The sequence below is a fragment of the Mus musculus genome, chromosome 4 (assembly GCF_000001635.26).
Source record: "Mus musculus strain C57BL/6J chromosome 4, GRCm38.p6 C57BL/6J".
In the NCBI taxonomy this organism is placed as follows: domain Eukaryota; kingdom Metazoa; phylum Chordata; class Mammalia; order Rodentia; family Muridae; genus Mus; species Mus musculus.
The window spans coordinates 76,480,164-76,501,894 of NC_000070.6; the positions used below are offsets into that span (position 1 = coordinate 76,480,164).

Below are 21,731 nucleotides of genomic sequence, written 5' to 3' on the forward strand. Positions count from 1 at the left end.
AAGAGCCCTGGTCCTGGTGGGCTCATAGCTTAATTCTACCAGACTTTGAAATAAGAGGACCAGCTAATACTTCTTAAATTATTCTAAAACATAGAAATATAAAAGTCTGTTCCAAGCTTATTCTAGGAAGCTGTTGCTATTCTAGTCCCAAAACCAAAGTACAAAGTAAAGATACAGTAAAAAAGAGAAAACTATAGGCTACCATTCTTTATGAACATAGATGCAAAAAGTTTTAGGCAAATATATAAAAACTATCATCTACATTTCTCAAGTTCACATCATTCTAGAGATACAGTAATGGTTCAATATATGGTAAATCATATAAACAGTCTTAAAGATGAACATTACCTGCTCATCTCAAAAGATGCCCAAAAAAAGCCCTTTGACAAAATCCAAAGTACCTCATCATAAAACTCCTAGAAAGAATAAGACTAGAGGGAACATGCCTCAATACAATAAATTCTATATATAACAAACCTATAACCAAAATCATTCTAAGTGGAGGAAATCTTGAAATCCTGTTAAAGTCAGGTACAAGATAGAGCTGCTCACTACAACCATTTCTTTACCTTACAGTGTTTGAAGCACTAGCAAGAGCAATATAAACAAGAGAGTAAAATTAAAGGTATGAAAATAAAAAGTCTAAATATCTTTATTTGCAGCTGGTAATATACATAAGAACGTAAAAAAAAATCCACCAGAAAACTTCTAGAAATATTCAACATTTGAAGCCAGGTGGCAAGACACAAACTCAACTTACATAAACCAGTAGGCTTTCTGTATTAAAACAAGCAAGCAGGCTGAGGAAAAAGTTACAGAAGCACTTCCAGTCACATCAACAGCAACAGGGACAACAATAACTAGCCTGAGCAAGGAGGTAAGAGCCCTCTACAGTGCAAAGCCTCTATCTCTGCAGAAATAAACAGGAAAGCACTAGAAGATGGAAAGACTTTCCAGGCTCACAAAATGATAGAATTAGTATTGTGAAAATGACTATTTTATCAAAAAAATCAATTTATAAGCTCAATGCAATCCCAATGAAAAATCTCATCATATTTATATCGGGAAAGGAAAAAAACCATAAAATCCATATGGAAGCACAAAAGACCCCAGATTGCCAGAGCAATCCTGAGCAAAATTCTGGAGGGATTACCTTTTAGATTGCAAGCTATATTACAGAGTCATAGTGTTAAGAACAACATGATATCTGTACAAAAATAGACACTTGTAGCAATGGAGCAAATAAAAGACATAAAGGTGAGTGCACGTAATTACAGCTGTCTAACCTCTGTCACAAATGCACACTGGAGGAAATATAAAAAACAGTCTAACCTCTTAAACAAACAGTGCTGGGAAAACGATATGCATGTACGTAGAATGATTAAATTAGGTCCATATTTATAACCTTTCAGAAAAGCCAACTCCAAATGGACAAAATATCCCAGTGTGAACTTGAAACTACTAGAAGGAAACAGAAGCAGAAGTAAACAAGTGAGCTTATTTTTGAATGAATGTGTCTTGTTTGTCCTTAAACCCTGGCTTCTTCCAAGACTCCAAGTACATAGACAATATAATATGTAAGTGTTGAATGAATGAATGAATGAATGAATGAACGAACCGGTAACATGCCCAACCCAGGTTCATTGCCAATATTTGAATCAGATGAATGATCCAAATGAATATACCTTAAATAGGATTCTCATTGGAAACATGCAAATATATGACTTTGCATTTCTGCCTTTCAGTCTAGTCTTTTAAATGAAGTAGGTTAAGAATAGAAACTGCAGAATGGCAGCTACTTGAGAATGAGGACATGCCTTTAGTTCTTACACCGCTCAGTTGGCACCCAAATCTGAGAAGTGGTTATGGAAGTGGCAGAGATCTAGCAAACTTTTACAAGTTCCAAGAGTCCTTCGCCCACCTCACCCTGAAGGCTCGCTCACAAATGACACAAACCATTGTATTGCTTGAGATCACCTCTTAGGTCGAAGCTGAGGCTGTGTGGCTAAAGAGAAAGTGTATGTTAAATGAAAGGCAACTCAGACTTTGCATGCAAAGGAGTTAACTTCATGTCCACATTAGGCAGCTATTTTCTGATATCTTAGAATATCCCCATTTCTAGAGTAATCTTCATTTCATGCTAAATTGTACCTGACATTGCTTTCAGAGTATTCTATCCTGTGGTAGGTAGGTGGATAATTTTTCTGCTATCTATGTACTGATTCTTTTTCCAGAAATCCTGGACATGAGGAGGAACAGTATTGTTATATTGTCTATTTTCATAAGTTATTTTACTGTGAAAGCAGATTAAAATGACACAACAAAGGGACTGCATTTGACAGCTGCCTGTCTCAATGATAAAATTGGCTAAAAGGGCCTTTGACAGAGCAGGTTCAATAGCCTTTAGGATTACTGATGAGATAAACTTTATCATTTTAAAGTATAAATAAGTAGTGGGGGTTTCTGAAGTGAATTGAATTACTTTAAACATAAAGGTCAAAGGCTTGTGAGATGCTTCAGTGGACAAAGGCATTTGCCACCAAGCCTGGCAACTTGAGGTTGATCTCTGGAACCCATATGATAGGGGGATAGCAAACTCCCACAAATTGTCCTCTGAACTCTTCAAACCTCCTCCTGTACACCGTGAAAGAATTGGCCGCACCACACACAAAAATAAATGTAAACATTTTAGATAAAGAACATTTTTCCTTGGAAATCTTTGCATTTGAACATACAAGTTCTGTAGTGACTTAGAAACTGAGTTTTAAATTGTCTCCCTCCCTCCCTCTCTTTCCCTCTCTCTCTGTCTCTGTCTGTCTGTCTGTCTCTCTCTCTGTCTGTGTCTCTCTATCTCTCTGTCTCTCTCTGTCTCTCTGTCTCTCTCTCTCTCTCTCTCTCTCTCTCTCTCTCTCTCTCTCTCTCTCTCTCTCTCTCTCACATTTGGGATAAACCCAGGGCCTCACATGCTTACAAAGCATTCCACCTCTGACCCATACCCTAGACATCACTACCCTACTATTTGTTTTGAAAGAGAAGCATTCTTTAATATACATTAAAGAAGATTTTGAAAAATAATGTTAGTATATAAAAATCATTTATTCCATGTTTGAGTTGGTAATGTACTATTTAGCAACTAATGGTTTTGTAAAGCAGTAATTTCATATTAGTAGGGAAGTCACACAATTGCCTGAGTTCTGCCCCTTCTACTTACTTACAGCATTGAGTTAGGATTACTGACAATTGTGGGCCTGGGGACACATTAAAAGGATCCAGAAAACACTTATTAGTAGCAGTCAGAGGATTCTAGTCAAAGCTTGAGACATAGCAGTCATTCCTTGACAGCTTAAAGCCACCATGGGAGGCAGCAGTACCAGAGCTGGCAGACCGATCCAATTGTGGTGACCAAAGTCAGCCTCCCCCTGTGGTTCACTTGATTTTATGCCTGTTCTTGTGAGTGGGCTAGAAACCGTTTTAATTACTGTCACCTACTTAACAGCACCATGCTATCTCTAAGCTTCTTCTGCCTCATCTCTCTCTCTTTTCTTCTCTCCTACTTTGTTTTTCTTTGCTTGAGTCTGAGTTTTGGGGATGGAAAACAAGGGATAGAATTCTATTTGGGTTTCATTGGGTTCTTTGGTGATCTCTGTCCTCAGGGCAGCAGAACTCAGTGTTTCTCTCCACATAGGTTCTTGTATTTCTTGATTTGTGAGAGGAATTTTGTCTGGACCGATGCAAAACCTGTTGGATAAGAATTTTTGTCTGGTCCAATGAAGAACCTGTTGGATTCTGGCATGTGACTTCTCTATTAAGGCAAGGACCATCTTCCAATCACAGAAGACAAACAGTGTGGGAAGGAAAAGCAACTATTAGCATCTTCAGTGATTCTCAACCAGTTTGTTAAAGGTATAAGTCACCCGATGTATTCATTTATAGCATAAACATTTTCCAACAGTTAAATACTGGCAGTGTAGAAATAAATATTAATACTATATGATATCTCTTATGAATACTTTCCATTAAAAATAAAACATTGAAAATATTGATCAGGTTTTCTGTAGGATTGAATCAATGGCAATGTTAGTCTTTTGGGACACGGTAAGGAGAAAAAAAACCCACAAGGTCCATCCAGTATCAAATAAAATGATATATCAAAGTAGAAAACACATCTGTGACACAATGTGGGAGAGAAACACACATCAATTTATGTATGTATGGTTAAATACTATTTGTAAAATTTAAAACACAACAGTTTTATGTGGCATGTATATTTACTTTTAATATAAATACATATATAAAAATAGAAAAACCAGTCATGTGCATTATGCCTGCCTATTATTTTATTCGGTAAACTATACTAGAAAGCATGCAAGAACAGAACACCTTGCAGCAAAAAAGTTATCTACAGGTCCATGCAACTGTATTGGTGTCTCTTACAGATGAGGTTGAGAAATGGTATTCCCCAAAACTGAATATTATATGATTTATATAAAAACAGAAGTCAATGTTTCCTGGTAGAGTCAAGATTGGGGCTTGGGAGGGATAGAGACTGTATGTGGGTTCATATGACCTGTGCCCAGTGTTCTTACCTTTCATTCCTGATGTAGCCCTGATGCAGTGATGTCTTTGGTGAACGGAAACTCACTGAATTGGGGGCTCACTGAGGCTTACTTACTGAATACATATAATACTATCAAACTTGAAAATGGTATTAGAAAGAGGAGAGAAAATGTTAAGGTAAGTTGACATATTGGCATTGGCTTATGCTGGTTTGACGGGCTTAAGGGTGTTTAGATTGTTTTTTCACATCTCCTGTGTTTTGCTGTTTATTTCTAGTATTTCACTGGGAGCAGAGTTAAGCAGTTGTACAAGGGCAGAGTGAAGACAGCCTGATAACATGGAGAGCAGTGACAAAGGAACTGAGCCAGGAGACCATGGAGGACCTGGTGCTGGAAGCCAGATGTCAGCAAATCCTCTCACTTGGCTCTCAAGTTCAGCTCTGGTTTCTGGCTTTGACCGGTTGTCCCCAAAATTTGGCTTGTTAATCTGGAAATGCATTCACCTCCTGCTTTTCAATCGTTTATAGGGTCCTACATGTTGTTAGTGACTATAACAGTAGCACCCCCTGGTCCTTATGCTGCAGAGAGCTAAGGTGGGAAAGGGCACAGAGATGTTACCTTTTCTGCTCTTCAGAACTCCTAAACAATGATGAGGCGGCACTCAAGCCTCTAAGAGATTCTTTTGTATAATAAGACACACTAGATGAGAACAGAGCCTTTTGAAAATTTTTCTATAATTCTTCATTTTTTTTTCATTTTGAAAAATAAAAACAGAAGTCAAATTCAGCATTGTTGATGAGTACTGTGCTTCCATTTTCTCTGGCAATTTAAAAAACTCACTTGGACTTTCACTGGGAAATTCAGCAATACCGAATTTGATTTTGAATGTGCCAAGTATTTGAAATAGAGGAATATATTCAGGAAAATACTTAAGAAGTCTTTTCAGAGCCATCCGAAGCCTCTGCTTGCTCTGGGTAAATGCAGTGGAGAGTGGATGTGATGCCCTTTGCGGCTCGCTGTTTACCTTGTGTGTGTGCAGTTCCTGGACCCTGCACTCACTTCAGTGTCCCGATGATCCCAGAGTTTTTAATCAATGCCACTTCAGCTTATCACGCTTGTTTGCAGAATTGGAGGAAGTCAATGACATGTACAGAACATGAAAGAGTTTACTGTGAAAAGATGAGTGGGATCCATCTGGTGGGCAGGTGGTCTTGGTGGTTTACCTTTGTGTATCTTGTAAGTAAAGCTACAAGGGGAGACATTTCACAGGAGCTTTGGGAATTTCTCACCAGGGGGAGGTGGAGCAGCCTGAACTTCTTGGCTTCATCATTGTCTGAAGAGCCTGTTAATATTTGCTGCCCTCTGTAGTTTGCTCTTGCAAACATTCTAAAAAATTGAGAGCTACCCCAAGCAGCCTTCCCTCTTCTACACCCAAGGCACTTGTTGGATTGTGACCCCTTCCTCTGTGCAGACGCGCTCCACACATCAGTGCTGATAGGGAGCGAATCAGAGGCTGTTTCTGTTCAAGGCAGTGATTTTATTTAAGTGAATAAACTGTGGGAAACAGTTTGCCTTATAAAACATGCAGATTGTGTTATATGGGGAAAGCCTGGTCAAATAAATGTGATTTTTTTCCTTCAAAAGGCAGAGGAAGCATCTGTTTATTAAAGCACTTTCTCAATTTCCTATTGCCTTCAGAATCGGCTGTGCGACATGATTGCCATTGTCTTGAAGCACAATAGTCTCTAATAGCATTAAGCTTAAAATAATATAGTAGAACAGTCCACATTCATGGTTTGTTCATTTGCTGAAAATAATATAGATGACAGAAATTATATTCAAACTTAAAGTAGCTTAAAATAGCACATGAAACGCTAGGAATTTTACCCGGCTCAGTGATGAATGAAATTTCATTATAAAGAATCACAGCTCGATATATAACTTTTGTAAAAATTTAGGAACTGGTTAATACCATGAGCAAATGCTGAGGGCAAAGGTAATAAATGGGTTTACTTTGGCAATAGAGTAATGAAGAGCTGGTGCTCTTAAGATAATGTCACCCCAGAGCCCCTGTGACTTGAATAGCTTTAGGTTTAATTTCATGATGCAATTGGCCTGTGTGCATGTAACTCCCAGAAAGATTATAGAAGAGTTTGATTAGTTTGTGTGCCACTAAAGCATCCTTTGGGTACATAAAACATCTCCTGTAGTTCTTTGATAGTCTATATTGTACATGCACATTCAGGATTGTTTTTAATCAGAAATATGTTAATAAAATGATAAATCCAATCTCTGTCTCTCTCTGTTTCACTGTCTCTCTCTCTCTCTCTGTCTCTCTCTAGCACTCTCTGTCTCTCTCTCTGAGTGAGAGACAAAGAGTGCAAGAGAGAGAGAGAGAGAGAGAGAGAGAGAGAGAGAGAGAGAAAGAGAGAGAGAGAGAAAGAGAACCCTGATCTATGATTTGTAAATTTTTTTCAGATCAAGAAACATAATTTAAGACTCGCTTCAGATTTTTTTGGTTGGTTGATTGGTTGGTTGGTTGGTTGGTTTGTTGGTTGGTTGGTTGGTTAGTTGGTTATTGTTTTGCAGTTCACTGAAATGAATTAAATGATGCTTCATAAAAATGTTTCTTTGGTCATATGAACACCTTCTACTATAGAATATTTCTAAAATTAATACATATGGGATATGAAGAAAAATTTGATAGAGTCACTGAATAATGGGAAAGATCATACTTATGCCAGAAAGTAAAACATCCAAGTGTCAAAAATAGATTGCATCTTATTGAGCCACTGACAAAAGGGGTCTGTCTATAGGTCCTCTCCCAAAACATAACAGGCTATTACCAAGGCTTTTTGTTACTCCCCAGGGTTTCATAGTAAGAGCCCACTGCTAAAGACTACTTAATTTTCAACATTGTTATTATTATTATTATTAATCATTTAGAAGTTGAGCTAATACCCAGGTAGAAGCTTCATCCCTACTGAATAGTGTTCATGGTGCTAGAAGGTACTTTGTCTTCTACTAGAGGAGGAAAATTAATGAGCGTCACCTAGCCACCCACATATCAGCTGGAACCCCTGCTTAACCCTGTACAAAGTGAGAAACCCTGTCTGCCCTCCTTCCCCCTACCTGGCCCTCACCGGGGAAACTCTGAAAAAATGGCTCCAAAAGCCTAATTCTGCATTTCTGGCAGCCAATGTACCCCACATTTCTAATATGACAAGCCTGCCCAAGTGCCCTCCCAAGCAACTTAGCTTTTGACCATACTTGTGTACAGTCCTAGCCCCTGGCTGACAGCACCCCTCACTAAGGTCTATAAAATCTCCCCATCTTAGCCTGGGCACAAGACTTCCTTCCTCAGCCCCATTCATTGGGACTGATGAGCGTGCCTGGGATCAGAGCCTACAATATAATCTTAGTAGAAAGGAAGAAAATAATGTGATAATCACATTGTGAAAACTGTAAAATGGCATGTAAACAGAAGGCCTGGGATGGATATTCAGGGAGATGGTGGGCTTTACTGGTAGAAAGGGTTGGTGGCCATTATTGTTGCTTTGTGTTCTTGCTCATGAGTCCATCTTCATTTTATCTCCTGTACTACATTCCTTCTTTGGGAATTTTTTTTCCTGTCCACTGTCAATTTACATGCATGATTTTTAGTCCTTTAAAATGGTTTATTCTACATTTACTCATGTTCTTTTTTTTTATATGAAGACCTGTTGTCTCCTGGTCTCTTGTATATTTCTTTGAAAATAATCATAGGAGAGCCTCAGAAGTCTCCTTCCCTTTGAAGCGAAGAAGGAAGATAAGGACAACAATTTACAGGTGGTAATAGAGAAAACCAAGGGATAGACTGACCTTTTCACAGGTGTTCTGGCTGTTCTGAGGTCCTCACCAATTCTCTGTTTTTATTTTGGACATTTACTTATAGGATGAAAATGACAATTTAGGTTCTCTATTGTACATGGTTTGAAATGGATAAAAATCGATGTGTTAAGAAAACTATTCATTTTAACACACACAATTTCTTCCAAAAATTAAGTGAAAGACAAAAGTGGTTGAGAGTTAAATCACCAATGTCAGTTACTTTTAACAAGTTAAACATCAATATATAAGATGGGATGATAAAATCTTGGTGGAACTATATCAAAGTCTCAGAAAGGAGCTAAGCTCATGGCACACAGTCACGATTTCTATTGCAGTGTGATGACAGAGGATGTAGACGCACATACGGAAGAGAAGTGAGGCATTAGTGAAGGGAAAAACTGGATTGTTGATTTTTACATTTTAAGAAGACACATTTTTTAAAAAAATGAGGGCCATTTTCCTGCTCTAAACAATTCTCTCAGAGAAGCAGATATGAGGTGGGACACAGGTCAGAAAAGGACACAGTGTCAAATAGTGCATCAGTAAAAATGACTATGAAAATTCATTGTTTTGTGTTATCTGCCTCAGTGACCTGTCTGCCAAATGTTTCCCTCATACTTGTTTATGCCTTGTCATTTTATCTTCCTCTCTTTAGGAAGCTACAGCGCTGCTGCAGGACTGGGCTAGACCTTATCTGCTGAGCAGAGTTCCTGGAGTCTGGTGATATGCATTAAGGAAGCATTGGCCTGGACCACTAGCATTACCGTCTTGAACCTTTGCCTCGGCAAAGCTTCCATCAGCTCATAGCACTTCACTACGGACAGTGGTCTGCCCTCTCTAAAGAAAGGCAGTAGGAAACAATGGACTGTGTGCTTCTGTAATTTACAAATTGACTGTGTTCCCAAACATCAATTCAGGCCATCACTCAATTCAAGCTAAAGGCCTGGGCTTCCAAAGTTCTGTGCTGTTCTTCAAATAAATAAATCTCCACATCCCGAGTGTAGATAAACAGCCACTACAGGTGAAATCCAGTTGTGGCTTCAAGGTTTTAAATCAGAAATCTGCTGTGGAAAGAAATGCTTGCAATCTGGATCTTTTTTTTTTTTTTTTTTTTTTTTTTTTTAATTTTACTTTCCTGGCTCTGTGTGTGGTGGCTGCTCCGTGGCTCAATCAGTCGTGGGCAGGGGAGCTCAGGGTGGATTTTCAGGAGACAGCCTGTGTTTAGACTGAAGGAGATATTTGGGACCCACAGAAGTGAGCCCTTCTCCTTTCACTCCTGTTTGCGATGTGTCACAGTGGGGACTGCTAATTCCCACCAGAGGCTAGTGTGTGTATGTTTTCCAGTCCTCGTGGGTGAGCTTGGCAGTCAACACAGTGACTTAGACATTGAATGGGAGGCATTCATCATGTTGAAGTCAGACATCTAAGAGCAGCAAGTATTTATGATGTGTTTAGAATAATAGGAAGTAAAAGCTTTTATAAACATGAATCTTTATGAAGAATTAAAAATTTTTAAATGTGCTTAGACATGTCTTTCTTTTGGAAATTTTTTCCCTGATATCTCATCTAAGACTCTCTTCCTTTCCCTGTCCCTGTCCCCTCTCCCTTCTGTTCTCCTTCTCCCTCCCTCCTTCCCTCCCCTCCCCCTCTCTTTTGCTTGTTTGCTTGCTTGCTTCCATAGATCAATATGTAGCCCTCTCTGGTCTGGAACTCATGTATACCAGGCTGGCCTTGAACTCACAGAGAGACCTTTCTGCTTATTAAAGCTAAAGCCAGCTGCTTCATAGAACTCGTTAAATAGTGGCTTGAGCTCCAGTAAACCACCAATCAAAGAAAACACATGATGGGACTCATGGCTCTAGCTTTATGTAGCAGAGGATGGCTTAGTAGGTCATCAATGGGAGGAAAGGCCCTTGGTCCTGTGAAGGTTCTATGCCCCAGTATAGGGAAATGCCAGGGCAAGGAAGCAGGAGTGGGTGGGTTGGTGAGCAGGGGGTGGGAGGTGGGGTGGGGATGCAGGGGTAGAAGATTTTCAGAAGGGAAACTAGAAAAGGGGATAACATTTGACATGTAAATAAAGAAAATATCTAATAATAAATATGTGGCCTGAATCATTGCTTAAGTGCTTAAGAACAAGATTAAATAGCAATTAACACTTCATATCAGTGGGTTTTATCAAGTTAAAAAATGTGATCTGGGATAATAAAAGGAGGTAAAAAGAAAAAAATTACAGGAGGAAATTACAGATGGAAAAGGAACAAGAACCAGGAGTAAAGGCAATAGTGAGGCAGAGATATTTGAGGTCATCCCCAGTTCACTCTAGGTCTGTGTAAGTCCTAGAGTGCCCACTGGGATGGGGATCCATGTCACCCAGATTCCTATCCTAGCACACTGGGAAAGGAGTCAGAAGAAAGAAAAGGCAGTTGGCAATGAATTTCCCTTTACTCAATGATGACATTGAATAGAATGCTACTCACAAGTTTTAACAGCAGTATAAAAATGACAATACTTGAAGGACTGTTAATTCACACAATTGGACTTATGCGTAGTGAACCACAATGGTCTCCCACAGACCCCAAGCAACTAGTGTGTTCCTGACCACACACACACACACACACACACACACACACACACACACACATATAAAGTACATAAATCACACACATGTTCATATATAGAGACACCACACATGGAGTATGCATACATCGCACACACATAGTACAGACATACGACATATCACATAATCCCACAAACATATGCAAAGCACATGCACACACACACACACACACACACACACACACACACGTACACACATACTATATACCCATTTCTCATGCACACTCACACTGCAGTTATTTATACTGCAGTGATTATACTACATTCATCCTCCTCTAACTTCCATCTGAATGTCTAGGAGAGTGTTCGTGACCCTACCCTGTGTTAGAAAACTACCGCTATTGGGAATGTGGGTCATAGAGTTACAACAACACAGGGAAAGTTGCTAAGAAAGCTTCTTGGGAGCCAGGCATTCTGAAGCAGAATCGGTCTCTCCAGCAAGGCATGCAAGGATTGAGCACACTTCAAGGTTTAAGAAGCATTGCCATGGACCCCATGCTTTCCGAAGCAGGGAGAGTAAGGCTGGTAAGTCTGGGTGGCTTAGAAATCAAGTGAGTCTTCAAATCTGTTAGTTTGTTTTTGTTTTTCCATGGGGTATATTTCTGACAAAAGAGTTACTTTGACAGAGTAAATAATAAAGATTTAAATTCTCTTATTTCTAGAATATGCATTTGTACTTCATTTTTAATATAGGGTTTATTAAAGAGCCTGAGGCTTATTATTTTAGTTAGACTAGATAGCCAGTGAGTACTTGTGATCTCCCCATTTCATGTTACTGCTCAGGAATGTGGCTTTTGGCTTTTAAAAAAGGGTCAGATATCTGAATTTATATCCTTATTCTTATGCAGCAAAGACTTTGCCCACTGAGTCATTCCACCAGATCCTGTTGGCTTTTTGAGAGAAGGTCACACATAGTATAGGCTGACTAGAACTTTCTAGGTAGCCAAGGCTGACATGTATCTTCTGGTCTCCATGGGGGTTCAAATACATGCACACAAGGGGGCATGGGCACATGCATGGATATATTTAATAAAAATAAATTTATTAAAAATAAACATTGTTTTCAAAAGAAATGTTTATTATTGTGATCATTTTACCAAATGAATAAATGTGCTCACAAGGAGATTCCTATATTTGATTACAAATTCACAACATATATTTTCATAAGAATGAGGTACATTTTCTCAGATATATAAACACACATACTTTTCCCAATTAAAGTAAGCATGCAAAGGCATTTTTTTGGGAAGGCATGTACACTAAAATTGGCTGAAATTGTGAAGTTTAAACTTGGTAAGATTAAAAGAAAATCAGGCCAGAGACTTTTCAAGACCTAACTGACATTATAAATTAGAATCATGCATAGACAAAAAAAGAGAACAAAACAACAAAGGAAGGAAGGAAGGAAGGAAGGAAGGAAGGAAGGAAGGAAGGAAGGAAGGAAGGAAGGAAGAAGGAAGGAAGAAAGATTGTTATCCTTTCAAGTCTTTCAAGTCATCAGATTAGGTGACCTAAATTCCAGATGAAGAAATACTTCTTGCAATGTGTAACTCTGTCCAAAGTTTATGCTTAACAACACAACACAACACAACACAACACAACACAACAACACAACACAAAAGCAAAAGCGTTTTCAAAGTAAAGTCGTGATTTTCTTTATTCCTGTGTTCATAGATATGAGTAAGCCTGGCCTCCCACTGCTCTCTCTGGTAGCTCTCTGAAGGTCTTTTTTTTTTTTGTTTCTATTATAAATTTCATGTTTGCTCCTTTTTTTCCCAACATGCAACAAGGACAAGAGAGTGAGTGCCTCAGAGGATGGAGAATACGTTCACCCTTTTAGATTCCTGGGCTAGCCCATGGTAATTTATTTTGACATAGAAGACAGCCCAACGGATTTATCCACAATGACCCCCAAGGAAACAGTCAATATTACTATTCTACTCTAAGTATTATACTCTACAAATAAATATTAGTCTAAGGCAGTTTGATTTGGAGTAATCAAACCTTAAGTTTTGTAGTTTAGTTTTAAATATACATACTTTAGTCAAATTTAGTTTCCATATATGTGAATCAATCTTGTCTGGCATGCAGCAACACATGGAATATATTTCCTGAGTGCAGTGCATGCGGTTTGGATGTGAATGAAACACTTCAAAGACTGATGATGTGAGTTTCACATTTTCCTGACTAGATGGAGGTTTTCATAATTTGAAGTGTTCTTAAAAACAAACACTTCTTTTCCTTAAAATCATGACTTACAGAACTTTAAAACTTTGAGAGATTAAGGGGCCAGTAGGCTTTCTGCTTTTAGTACCTTAACTACTTTATGTCACAAATTAAGTCTTTTACACTTTATTTGAAGAATTTAAAAATAGCCTGTACTGTGGGCAATATATTAACTATAAAATTAAATAATAAGTACAAGTTAATCAAATAACAATTAGTAAATTATTTTATTAAAATTTTATTACTTAATTATTAAATTATACTATCATGTCTCAGTGTTTAACTTTGGAAGTTGCTTTATCTTGATATAGCTCAATTTCCTTACCCACATGATTGATGAAAAATGAAGAAATATGGTAAATTTCTGATATAAAACAAAATACAAATGACCAACAATAGACCGAAATTTCACCAGTATTATAGTTATTATATCACCATTAAATTTATTATTTTTAATATTTTATAACAAGGACTTGAACTTAAGATTATTTTTTTCTGGTGTTTTAAGACAAGGTTTCTCTGTATAGGCCTGGCTGTTCTTGAATTCACTTTGTAGACCAAGCCGGCCTCAAACTCAGAAATTTGCCTGACTCTGCCCCCTGAGTGCTGGGATTAAAGGTGTACACTACCACACCTGGCATAATCTTTGTTTTTTTTTTTTTGTTTTTTTGTTTTTTTTTTTTTTTTGCTTGATCTTAAGATTATATGGCTATACATTTTTAAGAACAAATAAGACTACAAATCTAATGGAATAACATGTATTTCCCAGCAACTATAAAATTAAACAAAAAGTGTGAAAAGCAAAACAAATAAATAAATAAAAGAACTGGAAAGTTATCACTTACAAAATGGGTTGAACTTCATGTAAGAAGTATAAGAGACTATGACATTAACTCTTAGACAAAAATAACTGTACTCAGTACTTTACAACAATTACAAGTTCTAAGGTTTAAAATACTTATAGCAATCACACTGCACACATTTTTGTGTATAATTACTATACACTGCTTCATATATAATATGTAATTATGAATATTTTGAAAATATCATACATCTGGTAGTTGTGGCACGTACCTTTAACCCCTATACTCAAGAGCCAGAGGCAGATGGATCTTTGAGATCTAGGCCAGCCTGGTCTACAGAGTGAGTTCGAAGGCAGCCAGGGATATACAGAAAAATCCTATCTGGAAAAAAAAACACAGAAAAAAGAAAAAAACATACAATTTATAACAGAGTGAAAGTGGCTGTAAAGTTGGCTCATAGGGTAAGAGTACTGCCTGCACTTCCAGGGGTACTGAGTTCAAATCACAGTCACCACATGGTGGCTCACAGGCATCTGCAATAAAAACCAACTCCCAGGAGCAGGAACAAGAAAAATTGAAATTAACGTACACAAACCAAATAGTCTGGGGTGGTAATAAAAATGTCCCCACAGGGAAGGCCGGTGTCAGATTGTATCACCGGTGAATTCTAGCATGACATTTATATTAATACAGACTCTTTGAGGAAGTGAAAACAGCCTCAACTCGTTCTGGAATGGTCCTGAAGAAGTGTCCGCTGAACCACCTTACCAGCCTCTAGACTAAAAAGGTTTTGAAAATCAGTATCAAGCAAAAGTCATCCACATAACAGTGAATGATTTAGCCAACAAGTGAAGAGTAAGTAACACAGCCTTACAAGGTTGGTTTATTCCAGGTTCACTGACTTACTAATAAAACTGAGCAGGAAAAACAGAACAAACTACTAAGTCATCATATTAAGTACAAATAGAACATCTATCCCACCCGTCTTTTTAAACTGCTCCCATCCAAATTGTGCTGTGTACTGTACTCTCATTACAGCATGGTGAACCTACCAGGGCTACATTCTTAAAGAAGACTGTTGCTCCCTTTCCTGGCAGCTATCAATGGCCCATAGCTCCTGAGCTAAGGCTGGGACTTTGTGCCCACTCCACTCACCATCCTGGAATTTTTGTCAGTCTTGATTTTGAGCAGGTATTGAATATGTTGTCATACTCACTGTGATTTCATATGTGCAGCTGCCTTGCTGTGCCTAGAAAACATTATTTCCTTGTGATATTCTACTATCTCTTGCTTGTAGAATTTTCTGTTCTCTCTTATACATGATTACTAAGCTTTGGGGGGATACAATAGGTGTTACATGTAAGGCTGAGCATTCCAAACTTACTCTCTGATCCTTGACGAGTTGTGCATATCTGTATTAATCACCGCCTCTTCAATAAAAGCTTCTCTGATTATGATTGAGAGATTCACAAATCTATAGGTATAGCAATAAATCATTGGGGTCAGTTTAATACTATACTCATTTAGGTGAATAACAGTAAAGACCTTTTGACCTGTCTATGTATAAGTTCTTGGCCCCAATAATCAGTGTGGGTGTCACCTTGTGGAATGGACCCTAATCCAGTCAGAGAGTTGGTGGTTACTGTCATGACACTCCTGTCACTGTTGTATCAGTGAGATTATATTGCAAGGCCTGTCATATCCTAGTTCAGAGATTTCACAATGTGGGTAAAATGAATGATTATTTTCTCCTCTGGTAGCATGGATAGCACATTCTAGCCCCGTAAAATCAAATCAATATAGATGCAGCTTCTAGTTTAATCTTTCTGTGTTCTAAGATCAAGTGTGTGGTATCTTCAACAATGGGGTTTTAGTGTGAGATTATGGAGGATAACAAGATCAAGAGCAACAGCCTGCATAATTTAGTTGTCTAAGGAATATCATTGGCCACAAATTCCGAAGGAAGTAACCTATTCCTGGGTCTAGGCTCTTCATTTGTTAGCCTGTAGTATTTAGAAAAGGTGCCAGAAACTCAGAATACCCAAGATATAAGATACAATTTTCTAAACGCATGAAACTCAAGAACAAAGAACAAAGTGTGGACACTTTGCCCCTTCTTAGAAATGGGATCAAAACACCCATAGAAGGAGTTACAGAGACAAAGTTTGGAGATGAGACTAAAGGATGGACCATCTAGAAACTGCAATATCTGGGGATCCATCCCATAATCAGCTTCCAAACGCTGACACCATTACATACACTAGCAAGATTTTGCTGAAAGGACCCTGATATAGCTGCCTCTTGTGAGACTATGCCGGGGCCTAGCAAACACAGAAGTGTATACTCACAGTCAGCTATTGGATGGATCACAGGGCCCCCAATGGAGGAGCTAGAGAAAGTACCCAAGTAGCTAAAGGGATCTGCAATCCTATAGGTGGAACAACAATATGAACTAACCAGTAACCCCCCCCACCCCCCCCCCCGCCCGGCCCCCCGGAGCTCGTGTCTCTAGCTACATATGAATCAGAAGATGGCCTAGTTGGCCATCAGTGGAAAGAGAGGCCCATTGGTCAAGCAAACTTTATATGCCTCAGTACAGGGGAACGCCAGGGCCAAGAAGTGGGAGTGAGTGGGGGGGGGGATCTTGTGGGGAACTTTTGGGATAGCATTGGAAAAGTAAATGAAACAAATACCCAATTTAAAAAAATAAAATAAAAAAAGAAAAGGTGCCTCGTTGCAGTGTGTGTGTGTGTGTGTGTGTGTGTGTGTGTGTGTGTAATATTTACATATTTTAGGAGGCATATAAGGTAGTTGGTTTTCCTATGACTCTTCTGAAATGACTTTATTTTTATCCCACATATTCCTTTCTCTAGCTCGCCCACCTATCCTCATTTTCCTTTTTCTACCCCATTATTCCTCTTTAACCCCTCTTTTATCACCATCTACTTCCTCTCATTCCTTGTCTACCTGCAAATGGATTCTTATTAGTATTTGACATCTATGTGTATTCTCTACGAATAGAATTAAAAATTGTTATATAACACAGGGTGCTACAGGATCATGAAAGTAAAATAACAGGCCCAGAAAATTTCAGATGTGGGTAAGTATAGTGAAGTAAAAAATCGAAACAAAACAAAACAAGAAAGGGGAATAGGATTAATAAAGAATAAGAATGTATGAAAAATCTGCATCATGATGGCTAGTTTTTGTTTACTTCACAGAAACTAGAGTCACCTGAGAAACATGGAAATGCCTCCATCTTGTAAAGATGCAGGCAAGGCAGTGGTAGCATTTTCTTGCTGTGTGAAGGCCATAGTAGACCCCCTGTGACTCCACTATGGGCAGTACCATCCCTTTGGCAGATGGTCCGAGGTTGTATATAAAATCAGGTTGAGCAAGCCATTGAGAGCAAACCAGTAAGCATAGTTCCATCATAGTCTCTACTTCAACTGGTGCCTCCAGATTCCTGCCTTGGTTTCCTCCTCTTGACTTCCCTTTATAATGGACTATTACCTGGAAGTAGAACATAAATTAAACCCTTTTCCCTCCAAGTTGCTTTAGGTGATGATATTTATGATGTCAATAGATTACATTAACCAGGAGTTTATATAGAAACCTGGTAATTTATAAGCTAAGTAGAATATTTAATTTTTCAAAGAAGTTTGAATAAATGGGAATATCCTGCAGTCTCTTCACAGAAACTGTAGGATTTTAAATGAAAATCTCAATGCCAGGTGTGGGATACTTCCCTAAGTGTTTTGGCCCCAGAGGCCCCATGGTGGCTCCAGAGGATTGTAAAAGAACACAACCGAGGGATGGAGACCTGACTCAGAAGTTAAAAGCACTTGTTTCCACAGGTGAGGTTTGGTCCCCTGTACTCACATGGTGTCTTGCAAGTATCTGATTCCAGTTCCAGGACATTTAAAACTTTCTTTGGACCCCTTAAAACAGTAGGCATGTACATACATACATACATACATACATACATACATACATACATAAAATATTCACACAAATAAAAATAAAACAAATCGAAAAGTTTTTGTACAAAACAAGGCCAAAACAAGGTATAATTATTGCTTCTAGTTATTTTTGGAACTATGTTGTAAGGTCCTCTTGCTGAAGATATTATGTACTTTGAATACAGAACACATAAAAATGAAGGTGTTTTGTATTGGAAGCTTCTTTTCTGCTGACTAGAACATCAACCTTTTCCTGACAATATTGGCATTACTGTTTAAGGAGCAAACAAGTGCTTTCTGACTGGATCTGGGGCCTGCTTTGTGGGAGCGAATTGATGCCTGTTACTATAAACCCAGTGAAAACCCTATAGCTGAGAGGTCACAGGTCATTTCTTGAGGGCTGAGACCTACTCCTCATGTTTTGCTAAACGGACACATACACATACATGCATGTGTATTCTAATAAGCAAGTTAATTTTATGGGGCTATGGAAATAGTTCCATGCAGTTCAGTTACTGAAGAGCTTGCCTTGCAAGAATGATTACTGAAGTTTGATACCCAGTACACACGCATCTGGTGCTCTCTTGTAATCTCAGTGCGGAAGAGGCAGAGACAGCTGGATCCCGGGGGCTCACTGGTCAGCCAGCCTAGTTTACTTCCTGAATTCCAGGGCAGCGAGACAACATGTCTCATAAAGCAAGTGACCATCACATAAGACAAGACAGTTGATCTCTGCACATACTCACATGCACACTTCCCCCATATATGAACATAGGCACAGGTACACACATAAAGATACACTTTTTGTGCATAATTGCTTACTGTTTGATACAGGTACTAAAATTTTATCACGTTTTGATTGTAAGTAGTTGTCAAAAAGACAGAAGAAAATATGTATTCCATGAATGTTTCTGAGGTTAAAATCTGAGTATTCTGTTTTTGGAATAATTTCTACTAGAATCTACTCTTACAAGACACATTACTGAAGATATCCCTCTGGTGAGTTCTCACAAATGCATTTCGCAACAGCAATTTGTTTACATAAAACCTCAAAAATCAAGCAAAGTGTATTATTTACACATGAGAGCTTCTATTCTGAGTCTGCATACATCTGGCATAGCTCATATTTTTACTTAATTTAAATGGATAAGTGTTGGAATGAGTGCCTTCCATTTAATTGCACTACACTGGTAAGCCTCTGTCCCGAATTTTAGAGTATGTTTACAAGAATGAGACCCCTGTTATGGCGTGCTTCTCCATTCCACGCCCTATCATTTCCCTGCCATTTCTGTGTCTCCTAATGAAACATACGAAGAATGTTTATAACCATTATTAATAATGTCCTACAGTTGAACGCCCTTTCATTGGTAACCAGTGAAAAGGAACACTGTAAGACAGTAAGGCACAATGGTTAGGATTGGCTTTAGAGCGAGGGTAGAGCGAGGGAGACTTAGGTTGAATCCTCACCCTGTTCACGCACCATTCATTTGGCAGACATTTATTCAATACTTGCTCTGTGCTAGCATTGAGCTAGGTTCTGAAAAAGCAGTGGTGGATAAAACAATATACAGTACTTCAATACTCTGAAACAGTTTTACTTTAGCCAAGAGTTCAGCTCTGAATTGCATAATCAGATTAGTAAAATTCAGATCATAACTAAAAGTCAAAACTCCAGAGAACAGAAGCATAATGACAAAGTGGCAAAGACTAAATACCAGACATGGATTTTCTTTTAAAATGCTGAGATCCATCTCAGAGTGGTTTTCAGGCTATCAAGTGCCTACCATTGAGCTGTATCCACAGTCTTGTGCCCTCAAATGGATGACTTCTAAAAACATCTCTTATTCACATAACAAGCCTATTTATAATAATATGGAGGAAGTAAGTATTAGCAATTACAATAACAGCTATGCTTTAATTTTAGAGACATTACTAAAATTAATTTTATGAATTAAATTGAATTATAAAAAATATGAAAATAATTTTAGGAATTAAATTTATTCTTATCAAATGGAAAATAGAATTCACTGCTTGTGTTATCATTCTATTTGAACTTTTAAAAGGAAATTCAAAGTCCAAGCATCGGGACAGATTGCAAGACTACAGCAGCTCAAGTAGTTTCTTCCACTCAGAGTCTTTGTTCTCTTATTCCTATTTTGGCATACGCTCCTTATTGTGGAAATGTGGTGTTCTGGGCTTGAGACTGCCTGCATCTGAGTCATGCCACATAGTGACCATGAGCGAACACACACTTGACATCTAAACAGTTGTGTGCAGCTGAGTCCATGTCAAGGACTGAGTATGTAATTTGGAGTTCTCCAATATAACCTCTAAACAGGATATAATACCTTGCAAAGGATATTTTAAGCAATAGTGATTTGATGTGTACCTAAATATTACAACCCATTTGTAATTATAATCAATTGTTAAGGATTTAGACAAAATAATTATTCAAAAAAGAGATTGTCTGGAATTGATACTGCCAAGGTAGTGATATGAAGGGCACTATCATGTGGGGCTTTGCAATTCTTGTTAAAGTCCTACAGATAACACATCATTGCTTCTCCTCTGGCAGACATCCGTCATTCTTTTCTGGGTACAACACAGATACAGTGTGAACACAGCATAGCAGAAGGACTTGAGCTACAAAGCCCGTGAGAGAGCCATCTAAGAACACCTATCCTAGAACTGCAAAATAGTCAGCATGGTCAGTCACAGCCTATGAGGGAGTGAAGGAAAGTGACGCTGGAGAAGTACACACAGCTACACGCAGCCCTGTGCGTTCTATTCAGGAATCTGTTTACTCTAAAACTAACAGAAAGCCTCGAGTGTCTTATGACCAGGAAAGGGTACAGGTAATGAAGAGGTATGAGAATCAGAGAAGTGTCTAAAAAAATTCCCTCCAGTTAGCAACAGAGAGCAGAGCACACAGAAACCACCCATTGTACATCATTTGTATTTATAAAGATGGGACTCTGATCGAATAATTGAATGGAGACGATGTGAGACCTTGTACGACTAAGGTATTTACAGGATGGAAGATCAATTGTGATTGGTAATAAACTAGATGTGATTGTCAGGCTTCACTAGTTAGAGCCAATAGGGTACACAAATTCTGTGCTTGTAGTTCATAGTGTGTATGTGGGTACATGCGTGTGCATACACGTGCATGCATGTGTGTGTGTATAAACATTTATTAAAAGGAGTTAGGTCATTTGATTTGGAGGCCTATAATATTTAAGATATATGGCCAGTATTCTGGACATCTGATGTCACAGATCCACCTTAACCATCTTGAAACCATGGAAAAACTGAAATCTCAGTTCAAGGCAGTCAAGAATAGGGCCACTCTCAGCTACAGGAGGGCAGTGTTTGATTCTATGTCTTCACCTGACGGAATGAGACCTCTAGTAATAAAGAACAATCTGTTAACCTTAGTCATTTTACATATTAAAATCACAAACAAATGACCTCTGAGACACATGCAGAATTCGGTTTGACAACACACATGGGCCTCTTGTAGTCCAGTCAAGTTGACCCACATAATTAGTCATCACAGTGAATACAATCTTAAGGGAAAATGAAGTGTTTAGAAGAATCCAAATAGTTCTAGTTTGGACAGTTTAATGATTGGTGGTTCATCAACTCAGATGGGAAATCCTGGTAAATCAGTGGGTTCCAGGTCAAAGGTCAGAATT

General features: G+C 38.4%; 1 protein-coding gene and 1 long non-coding RNA gene across 40 annotated transcripts in view; one reads left to right on the top strand and one right to left on the bottom strand.

The window, feature by feature from the left end:
* Window positions 1-9,949, top strand: part of Gm42303 (predicted gene, 42303) — a 39,221-nt gene extending 29,272 nt beyond the window's left edge. The window contains exon 2 of the long non-coding RNA NR_168523.1: window positions 9,082-9,949. This is a non-coding gene — a long non-coding RNA (predicted gene, 42303). The remainder of the gene's footprint in view (window positions 1-9,081) is intronic.
* Window positions 1-21,731, bottom strand: part of Ptprd (protein tyrosine phosphatase, receptor type, D) — a 2,270,506-nt gene that overhangs the window by 538,927 nt on the left and 1,709,848 nt on the right. The gene's annotated exons all lie outside the window — the stretch shown is intronic.